Genomic DNA, 11,431 nt, shown 5'->3' on the forward strand with positions numbered 1-11,431 from the left:
CCCGCCCCTGCACGTGACTCTTGCCTGCAAAACCAAGGTTGTGTAACTGCAGTTCCCACGCGCATAGCTCTGCACTTCTGCCGCTCACAAACTCTGTCTATATTATGCAACAACCTGTTGCCTCTGTTGTCATACTTGTTTTTTCTAGTGGCCAAAGCTGGGTCCACCGCCTATAGTATGGGGAATATCTGTGTGCACATGGGAATGCCTCCTTGTTTACAGGAAGACTGAAAGCCACAGGCAGCCAGGGTGAGAGTGCACATAAGAGTGGAACAGCAGGCAGCCTCAGGATCACCACTGCACTCCCTTCAGTGATGACGCCGCACCCCACTGTCCCAAGAGAAGCAGAGTCTGTGACAGGCTCCTAGGCAGTGAGGAATGCCTATATGTGCACAGGCAACAGGCACAAAGAACGTCAGGAATTGACAGACAGTTGGAGGGGGGGAGTGCACCGACGAGCGGTACCACTGCAGGCAGTCACGGGTGGGCACTCCACCCCTCCAGGCGAGGTCTCGGGGTGCAGAGAGCCCGGGCAGAGGATAGGCGAGAGGGGCCGGAGAGAGTCCCGTTCAATGACTGTAGGAGCCTCCTTCTTTTAACACAACTATTAGATCTGGCTGTCTTGGTGTCCTGAGTGCTAGGACAAGGGGAGTGTGTGTGTGGGGCGTAAAGAGAGTGATTCAATCCCCTTGGTGTTTCTGCCGTGTTCTGGTTCAGTAGTGAACGGACCTGTACCTGTGATAAGAACAGAACAGGGCCCCTGGTAATGGAGAGACTGAAGGGATGCTCTCTGTGATGTGCTCACCCTTGTGTGCGTCCTCCCCACTTCCCTCCGTCATGTGCTCCCCCTGTGTGCTTCCTCCCCACTTCCCACCGTGCTGTGCTCACCCTTGTTTGCTTCCTCCCCACTTTCCTCTGTGATGTGCTCACCCTTGTTTGCTTCCTTCCCACTTGCCTCCCTGATGTGCTCACCCTGTGTGCTTCCTCCCCACTTCCCTCTGTGAATTGCTCACCCTTGTGTGCTTCCTCCCCACTTCCCTCTGTGAATTGCTCACCCATGTGTGCTTCCTCCCCACTTCCCTCCGTAAAGTGCTCACCCTTGTGTGCTTCCTCCCCAATTCCCTCTGTGATGTGCTCACCCTGTGTGCTTCCTCCCACTTTCTTCCGTGATGTGCTCACCCATGTGTGCTTCCTCCCCACTTCCCTCAGTGATGTGCTCACCCTGTGTGCTTCCTCCCACTTTCCTCTGTCATGTGCTCACCCGTGTGTGCTTCTTCCCCACTTCCCTCTGTCTTGTGCTCACCCTGTGGGCTTCCTCCCCACTTCCCTCCGTCATGGCTCACCCTTGTTTGCTTCCTCCCAACTGTCCCTCTTCGCCCTTCATCCTGCACCTCCAAGTTCAACCCCCCTCTCTGGCATCTCCTCTCCTGTACCAGGGCACAATTGTACACCTCACATCCTCTCCTCTCTTCCCATTAGCTTTATTTACCCGAAAAAATGATTTGTTTCATGTAAATAAAAGGTATTGTCATTTACAATGCCAATATCTCAAACTCTAGTAAATTCGAGACCTATTGCATTGCAAATGCTTGTTAAATATGGGGATTATGATAGATTTTGACCATGACTCCGGTGAGCTAACCTTAGCCACCACATTAAAAACATTAGCCAGAACTGTGGCCCAAAGGTACGGGAGCATAGTGAAAAGTCTATTGGTGTACCATCTGGGCCCGGGGCCTTATTGTTTGTACATTGGAAAGGCCTTCTCTTACCTCTAGGGGGCTGAAAGTAAGAACAAGGGGTAGATTCAGACTAATGGTGTTCTTGGGTGGGTGCCTTCCCTCACTCCCAGTTCCAAATATTTTTGAAAAGTAAACCACCCTTGAATCGTAATCCACATGGCTGTCTAGGTTGGGGTCAAGGGGTGATTTAAGAAAATGAGGCATTAAGTATCTTCCAAAATTCCCTTGAGTTTTTTGAAGTAGCATCCTGCTGAAGCTCCTTCAGTGCTTGTAGTTTAGCTTTCCTAGCATCTTTATAAAGCTTCTGTGAAAGCTTAACCTTTGTTCTATATCGAGGTTCGGCCCTAATGGCCTTGTATAGGTTTGAGAGAGCACTGGCACAATTTTAATCAAACCACCGTGGTGTAATTGGTTTGGCTGCTATGCCGTTTCTTGTTAAGGTATTTTTTACCTTGCGGAGTAATGACTCCAAGGCTGTCACGATATTAGTTGGACTGTTATTGGGTTCAAGGCTTATAATAATTTAATTGTATTGATTTGCAAGTACTTAGGGGACGAGTTTTTCCTTATCAATTTTGACCCATTTTAACACAATAGCATTTTTCCTAATTATTTATGGTTCAATGTGGGTTATTTGTTGGGCCTGTATCTCTTCCCAAGCCAGACGACCAGTAATAGCTACGTGGTCAGTGGTCACTAAATCTAGTAAAGGTTACTTTTAGGTCAGTGATGGACTTATTGAGGGTTGCTGAAGTAATTACATAATCAACGGTCGATCCATGGGAGGTACAGCCAAAGGTATACTGTAACTGACCTAAGAACTCGTTATAAGGATTCAATATTTCTAGGTTTTGCGTAAAAAGAAGTCTGTTAAGGGTCTCACTGTGCGAGTTGTGGATAAAATGCGCAATACCTTCCCCTTACTCATTGAGTAATCTGCAATTCATGTTGGTTGTCAAGGGGTAACTATGCGGATTGAGGTCGCCAACCCACAGAATACTGGGTGACTTTTTGCAGTTCTGGGTTGCTGTGGGTAATTTCCCCTCCAACAAATCAGCAACTTTTGCCATTTCACTCCCACAGTTGTTAATATAGTAATTTATTAGGAGAGTGGTATTAGCCTCAGGCACTAAGAAATGTAATATGTTGAAATATGGTATATTGTTACAAATGGATACATCTTTATAGTTTCGAGGTGTTTTTAATCGCGTCAAAATACCACTCTTTGCACTGCCTGATATTGACTGTATCTGCTGGGGTATAAAAGGTACGATATCTGTCCACATAAAAGGGGGCTAATTCCCACATTTCTTGTAGACCGATTATGTTGAAAGAAGTGATATATTGAAGCCATATTTGATCAGACATTTTTGATTCAAGCTGTGCGATATTCCATACTATCATCGTTACCCAGTCATTTCCCACATTGATTAGCGATGGATGCTCGACTCCCTCTCTATCACTACTAAAAGTTGTGCTTTGGGGGGACCCATTCGTCAACTATCAATCACAGGCTTCCAAATCAGTCAACGGTAACAAATGTTTGCTGGTTGGTATAGAATTAAATATTGGCCTCAATGATGGTTGATTGGTCATTAAGTGGAGGTGGCTTGCCTGGTCCCTAGATCGCATTCCCCATGGAGTTTCAATTACAGGTTTGTAGAAAAAGCCCTAGGGCAGGGCAAATATCTGAGACACCGTAGAAGGGGCCTTACGTAGGGCGCTTAAAACATTTTGGGCCATAATTACTGATTGAAAATTTAAAACAACACAGTCCCCACTGAATTTCTTGTCTGAGTTTCCCACCCATTCCTCCATCCTCGCCACCAGGGCCGTTTGTACCTTTAGGCAAGAATAGGCGGCTGCCTAGGTCGGCAAAAGGGGGAGGGTGGCAACAATTATGAGTTTGGGAACCCCCTTAATAACGATCAATAGCTAAGGATTCGGAAGGAATAAATCTGGAGTAATGTTTGAAAAAAAGCCCAAAACAGTGTCTGTCCTCCTCCGTGAAGAAAAGATTGGAACATACAACTTTCCTTTCCGGCTGCTTGCATTCTTCCGATAGTCTCACATTTCAGGGTAGTTTAGTGCCAATTCGAAGGCTTTCCGTCCGTCTCACACATAGACAGTTTTAAAATCAAAATATTGGATTCACCGAGAAATTACACCTAAATAGAGAGTTCCTAATTAGAAAGAAAATGAAGAGATGTGGCGATATGAGGCCTACACAAATGTCCGCTCCGATTTATTCAGCTCTAAGTTCCAGGGGATCTCCGTCCATCCCGCTCACTGCAATTTCAAGTGCTGACCCCAGGGAGTGTTGATAGTGGAGGGGAGGGGAGGCTGACAGTGGAAATTGCCGGTGTGCCATTCATAAGCAGACCCTATAGCCGGTGATAAGTAAACATGACAAAATTGCAGAGAAAGGGACCAACATTTCAGAGGGGGGTACGTCTGCCCAGCCCCTCACACTGTAAGAGAGGCCTTATTTACAAGGCAGCGCTAAGTGGCTTAACGCTGCCTTGTAAATAAGGCGAAGCCCCTATCGCCACAGGAGCGTCATAAAAAGTGACGTGTCTGTGGCGATAGGGGCTTGTAAATCTGCTCCATGGTTTTCTAAATATTGTGGTTGAAGATTTCAACGTAATACCATGGCACTTATGTGGATAGATCAGATAGGGAGCTCCCACAGCTGAAAGATTCAAATGAATACTTGTGAGTGTGATACTGCAATAACAAAGAATCGTACCAATCCGAGGTAAAGCTACTACCATATGTGGGTCAGGTAAAGGAAGCAGTTTGGTAGTATGCAATACTCTTTGTCACTTAGATGATTAAACTGCCAAGAATCTAGGGCATTCTATCACAATCCGTTTCATAAATTAAATCACCTGCTCTCACCTTGCACCTGACCTCTCACATGTTTCGTCTTCTCAGGGGACGCCATCATTTTACATTGGACATTCTCCTTATCACCCCTCAGTTGGAATGTCCTAAAAATGACAACATCCTTGAACTTAAAGACAATGTGAGCCTTTAAAATATTGTCTGTCTCCGGTGAAATTAATTTGTGGTCCCAGCATGTCCCCGTGGGTACACGTTCACATGCCACCACCATCTGGAGTTTGTCACAATGTGGCACCATTTTTAGGCTCTGCTCTCAGAGGCCAAGCGGCTAGGGAAATGAAGGGCTGCGTCGAGCTGAAGCCGTGGAATATGTTTAAGTGTTATTATATACAGAGCTTGCCTAGGTCTGAAGAAAAAAATCCCATTATTAATATGTAAACCTGTTCTACTTCAATACTATTGTTGATGTGTTTTATTTTTTAATGTTGAATACAAGTTCTTTTTATATCTAATGCTTTAATCCTTCTAGCCTGGATGACAGGGGAAGAAAGTGAAGGTAGTAAAAGGGAGGGGAGCATTTTTCAATTCTTGCCTAGGGCGGCAAAACACCTAGAAACGGCCCTGCTCCCCACTGAAATGCTTGTAAAAGCTTCTGACCACCCATTCGTGTGATTACTGATCCAATGGCGTGCTTTTAAGATTAATTGTTCGGTGGATTCCTGTTGCGAGTGCTTCAACTCCGGGGTATTATATAGGATAATCACATAAGGACACACTGCTAGCGGCAGATCAAGCCTCATATGAGGCATAGGCCCAAGAAGCTCGTCTTGTCCTTCCCAGTCGGTTTTTTCTGATGCCTTGTGAAGAACTCTGTGTTAGATCAGTTTCCTTTGGTATGGTGGCAAATAGAGGGAGAGGTCGAGGAATTTGGTGATGGTGCGATTGGGGCAGTCTTAATGATTACCTCAAGCTAATGTCATGGTTAAAACTCTTGGGGGGACCAGTAGCTTTTGGTGAACTACCAGCTGCCGTGTTGGAGACAGTGTTCGACAGGCATGATTCTGGCCCCACCGGATTAGTGTCATTGGGGGAAGTTGTGGTAGGAACATGGCTGGTAGTTGCTCTCTCTGGAAGGCTACCCCCTCCTGGATTAAATGAGGCTAGAATAGACTAGATTCTAGAGAGTCTCTCCGAAAAGAACTGCCAGTGCATTTCGATTATCTGTTCGAATCTAAGGAGGATGTCCTGATTAGTTTGGGGGAGCGAAATAGGGGTCACGTCCATGATACTGCGTTTGCTCAGTCTCCCTCCCTTTTCCTTATTTTTAGGTGGTCTGTTGGGGATCTGATGGCTCTGAGCATGTGGAGGGTTTGCTCATGCCTTTAGCGGGAGTAATATTTAAGGGGTCAGCTGTGGGGTCTACTATCGTCACAGAGGGTAACCCTGGAGGTTCCCCAAGGGAAGGTGGTACCAGTGGCAGGCCAAAGTCCCCTATGTAGAGACTGCAGGAGTTCTTTCAAGCTCTGTATCCGGAACGAAGCTCTCAACAAAAATTAATGCAAGGTGTTATTCGACTCACTTCCGCGGTTTGCTGGGATGGCCTTTCTTTTCCCCATCTTTCAGTCTCTGTGAGCTACTCCTGTTAGACACATGTTAGGGGGTGGCCCAGCCCAGCCTCCTTCAGGCTTCGACCGGCGTGGACAGGCCAGCCCTTGGCTCAGGCTGGCCCGCGCGCGTTTCATGCCGTAGGGCCGCAACAATACTTTTAGGCGCCTCCAGGGGCATCGATGGTGCTGGGAGACCGGGAAGTTTGGGAGATGTGGTCCTCCCCTGGCTCAGTCTCTCTGAGTGGTTTAGGCAGGCTTCTACAGGCTTCAGTAGTCGCAGGCTGTGACCTTACTTTTTGGCGCCTCCAGGCGGGTGAATGGTGCTTGGAGACCGGGGCGTCTGGGAGATGTGGTCCTCCCCTGGCTTGGTCTCTCTGGCTGATGCAGACGGGCTTCTATGGGCTTCAGCGTCCCTGGGTTGCAGCGTTACTTTTAGGCCCCTCTGGGCAGATCAATGGTGCTGGGAGACCTGGGTGTCTGAGAGATGTGGTCCTCCCCTGGCTCTGTCTCCCTGGGTGGTGCGGGCGGGCTTCTGCGGTCGACCAGTCCTGAAGAAACCCTTCAGTGACTTGGGCGCCAACTAAACAAGCATTTACAATGCAACAGTCTCACCTTTGCAAACGTTAGAGCTATTGGCATTGTAAATGCCAAATTGTTGATTTATATGTTGGTTTTGAAAACAGATAAATAAATGTCATTGTCATTTCAAATGCCAATAGCGCAATCTCTCGCAAATGCGAGACCTATTGCATTTGCACCCACACACACACACAGAGCCACACACACACACAGAGCCACACACACACACACACACACACACACATGGATGTGGTGGATGTGTTGGTGGTGGATGTGGTGGTGGTGGATGTGGTGGTGGATGTGGTAGATGTGGTGGTGGCGGATGTGGTGGTGGATGTGGTGGTTGTAGATGTGGTGGTGGTGGAGGTGTATGTGATGGTGATGGATGTGGTGGATGTGGCGGTGGACGTGGGGTGGTGGATGTGCTGGATGTTGTGGATGTTCTGGATGTGGTGGATGTGGTTGTGGTGGATGTGGTGGTGGTGGATGTGGTGGTGGTGGATGATGTGGTGTTGGATGTGGTGGAGGTGGATGTGGTGGTGGTGGAGGATGTGGTGGTGGTTGATGTGGTGGTGGTTGATGTGGTGGTGGATGTGGTGGTGGCGGACGTGGTGGTGGATGTTGTTGTGGAGGTGGATGTGGGGATGTGGTGTTGGATGTGGTGGATGTGGTGGATTTGGCGGTGGTGGTGGATGTGGTGGTGGTGGTGGATGTGGTGGTGGTGGATGTGGTGAATCCTTCCATTGCCTCCTGCTACCCTTGGTCCCCAGTGTGAACTTTGCTTGCGCCAGCGGGATCCACCGGGACACAGCCAGTACTAGGGAGGATAAATCTCACAGAGGGCTCCCGCGGTGCGGGACAAGCGCGGGCTCGCCCGGGCCAAGGGCGGGCCCGTCTCGCGCCCGTCAGGGACCGGAAGAGGCCGGGCAGAGCCACATTACTTATCTTTGTTCTCCCGATAAGAGTCCATAATGCCAAGCTTTTTTATAGAACTTTGACCTTAATCAAGCCTACCTGATATTCCAGCTCCCCTCCCTGAGTGGTGTCCCGGGCCGGCTCTTGACTCTGCCACTGGTGGCCGGCAACTCTAATCTTTTCGCCACTGCTGGGGACGCCGGAAGGGGACTACATTATCCAGCAGCCCACGCGGCAACCGCGCAGGACATCACGAGAGCACCAGGAAGTGCTCAAAAGGGCTCCAGGGCACCCGCGTGCCCGGGCGCTGCCGGAAGAGACTGGGCCACGTTACTTATCCCTTGGACACAAACTTACGTATGGTCGGTCATTTTTTGGTGTATCCAATGCTACATGCTGTTTGCTATTGAATTGTGCAGATTGATTGGTGTTGCAGTTAGGCTGTCAGCTAACACGAAGTGAGGTCACCCCATTTTCCAAAAGGTCAGCAATCATGGTCAGAAGGAAGTTGCAGACAGCACCAATAGGGGTAACAGCTGCCGCAAAATCAACAGTTACAACCATGGATGCTTTTCTATCTAGGGCAGCCTCAGTAATCGATAAGGAGATCAAACTGGTGAATAGGCGTCTCTCTAGATCAAGGGTGGGTGCTCTCCAACATTCTCTGGACAGCCCTATTAATACCCCTGTTGTTACGATAGATGGATTAGAGGGTTTCCGATATTGTACGGGCATAGTTAACGAAATACTGGTCACAGGCTTGCTCAATGATCTATCTGTAGATATGGGTGCTGTACCACCGAACCCTTTGTCCCCAGTAATATCAATTTGTTAACAGAAAAAAAGGCCCTGTAAATGCCGCCACTATGGGGGAGTGTGGGCCTGGTGGGAAGATTTATCCTGTGTTACCAGAGGCCCCCCATGGCTCCAGATCACCTCCACCCCCACCCTCAAGGGAGGTTGGTCGCCCCGCTGGCAGCCTTAAGAGGAAGTGCAAGGCCATTGTGAGTCAAGCAAAAAAAATTAAACCCAATGAACCGCAGGCACCGACTCCAGTATTAGGGGGTGCACCCGGGGGTTGAGAAGTACTTGCTGGAAACTCTCAAACTAGTGTTGAGTACCGTGTTGGAGGAAAGTTTAGCACCAATTATGGATCAGCTGTCTGACATAGAGCACAGGCTAGTTGCTATGAACCAGATTTCTTCTTGTCCTCCTGTTCCTGCAAATAGCATGCCAACTAAGCCGACTCCTTCAGTAGGCCCTGTACAAGCATCAGGTGTTTTCAATCGTGATGCTCCACCCATCACCAGTGTCCATCATGGGAGATTCCTCGGTACTAGATCTCTAGAGAGTGTGGCAAGCGGTATTATCGAGGATACGTTAACTAATGGGCCACCCCCAACGGCACAACATAAACATACACTGAAGGCCCCAGCGTATAACAGGGGTGGGAATCAGGGCGAGACAACAATGAACAGCTCGAATTCTTTCGCAATAGATTTGCCTCCCCAATCTACACCACTGGTGGTCATCTTAGGCAATGTGCCACCGCTTCATCATGGCTTGACTGAAGTTTTTTACCAGCTTAAGAACAAGGTGATTCACTAGCTCTCTAGTAATATCTCAGTAGGTCCTGAAATAGAACATAACATCATCATGGTGCGACGAATGAGATGGGTGGGGAATTCAAGAAAGTTAGGCGGGGTGATTGTAAAATTGTGAACTTCAATGATCGTTTGATTGTTGAGAGAATTTTCGGAGAGACCCAAGCAAGAAAGTTTAACACGGGCTCTGGAATACAGATCCTCCCCTTGGGTTTCTTTTACCAACCCGAATCATTAAATAGTAACAATTCTATCTCACGTCCAAGCTGGCAGCCACGAAGATATGAATTTGACAACAGATCCAATAGACTTCAACATCTGACCCCCCGTACGGTAGCAGATACCACTTGGGGGGAACGTCACTCCCTATCCTTCCCACTAGTGCCAAATAGATTTGCAGCTCTCTCATCATTAGAGGACTGCGACTGACTCAAGGTACACATAGTTTCCAATGAACCGCTGTCATCTTCCCAATACCAGTACACAAGGGGGGACCTCCCGGACAGATTCTGGATGAGGGGTGTTCAGTTGTTTGCCCAGAGGGTTTAAAAGCGGCCTCCTCTGTGGCTTCATCTAGACAACTGGCTCATAATGTCATCTGCTGGAACATCTCCGGGCTGGTGGGGAAGGTTCAAGACCCAAAGTGGGTAGAGTTTATAAAGGCATTCCCTGTGATCCTTTTTTGTACCAGCAACACCGTCACGTAGTGGTAGAGCTAAAGGAGGTCTGGCCTTATGTACTGCCTTAGCCTTGAACTGTGTAGTTAAACCAATACTCTCCAACGACATTGACATTCAAGCAGTCACCATAAAAAGAGGGAATGTAATGCTGTTCATGATTAACTTTCATAATGCAGTAAATGCTAGAGGGGAATGTAAGATTGCCCAATTGGGAGATTTTATCAGACAGCACTGTGGAAGTAATCCCCACCGTATCATGCTAACCGGGGACTTCAATGTGCATCTATGTGGGAACCCAATGAACACTGCTATGGGAGAATTAGGATGTGATAGGATGGAGGGCCTTCACTTTGACTACTCGGGTCGGGGAGATATGCTGAACCACCTACTTAATGAATTTGGCCTGGGGTCTGCCCTGTCTGTGGTGGATGTTTGTAGTAACCACCCCGTCCCCACATTTAAAGGCTATACTGGGGGGTCCTTTTTAGATCATGTTTTGTTCTCTAATGGTCTTCAATCCATCATATCGGGCTTTAAAATTCAGGAAAGCATCTACAGTGGCCATAATCCAGTTTGTGTTAATCTGGGTGGTAATCTAGTGAACCTATGGGAAAAATCGATAACCCAGGGCATCTTGAAACCCACGGATGGAAGGCGCCGACTTAAGTGATCAAAGGTGAACTCGGATTTAATTTATGAAAGTATTCATAAATCATGTGCCCCCGAACATCGTGTGTGTGTCCCGCATCCCTCCCCCGGGACATCCTCCAAGCCTTTAAGGGGATTGTCACAAAAGTAGGGTCTATGTTAACCGGCCCTACATCTGGACCACCATCTAGGGACCCCAAACGGCTCGACCATTCTTGCACAAAAGCAGTGAGAGAGTTAAAGGCTACACTGAAATTTAGTCCCAGAGACCCTTTAATGATTCAGTCCCTACGTCTGACCTATAAAAAGACTCTGGTAAAACGTAAAGCTGAATTAAAGGATAAGATCTGGCAAGAACTTCTAGATCCTAACACATTAAGCAATAGTGAGAGATTCTGGGGTATCATTAACAGACCACTGTTCGATAGGGAAGGGGAGCATGAAGTTGGCACTAATATTACTGAAGATGAATGGGTGTCACACTTCAGATCCATCTTCAAGAGTAACACACCCCAGTTAGAATTATATGGCGGTGGCAAGGCGCACTCTCACCTCACTTCACCATGAAAGAGGTTGAGAGAGGTATTTTAGGGCTGACAAGTAATAAAACGCCGGGACCAGATGGCATGCCCCCGGATCTTTTTAAATCAAAAGTGTCTCTATGGGCACCAGTTCTCACAGCCGTGCTCAATGCAGCGGCAGCATCTGGTTGCCCAGGGTCACAGGAACCTCAACAATTGTGCCATTGTTCAAGAAGGGAGACTGTAATAGTACCACCTGTCAAAGGCCGATTTCCCTCATTGACTCTG

The sequence above is a fragment of the Lissotriton vulgaris genome, chromosome 7 (assembly GCF_964263255.1).
Source record: "Lissotriton vulgaris chromosome 7, aLisVul1.2, whole genome shotgun sequence".
Lineage (NCBI taxonomy): Eukaryota > Metazoa > Chordata > Amphibia > Caudata > Salamandridae > Lissotriton > Lissotriton vulgaris.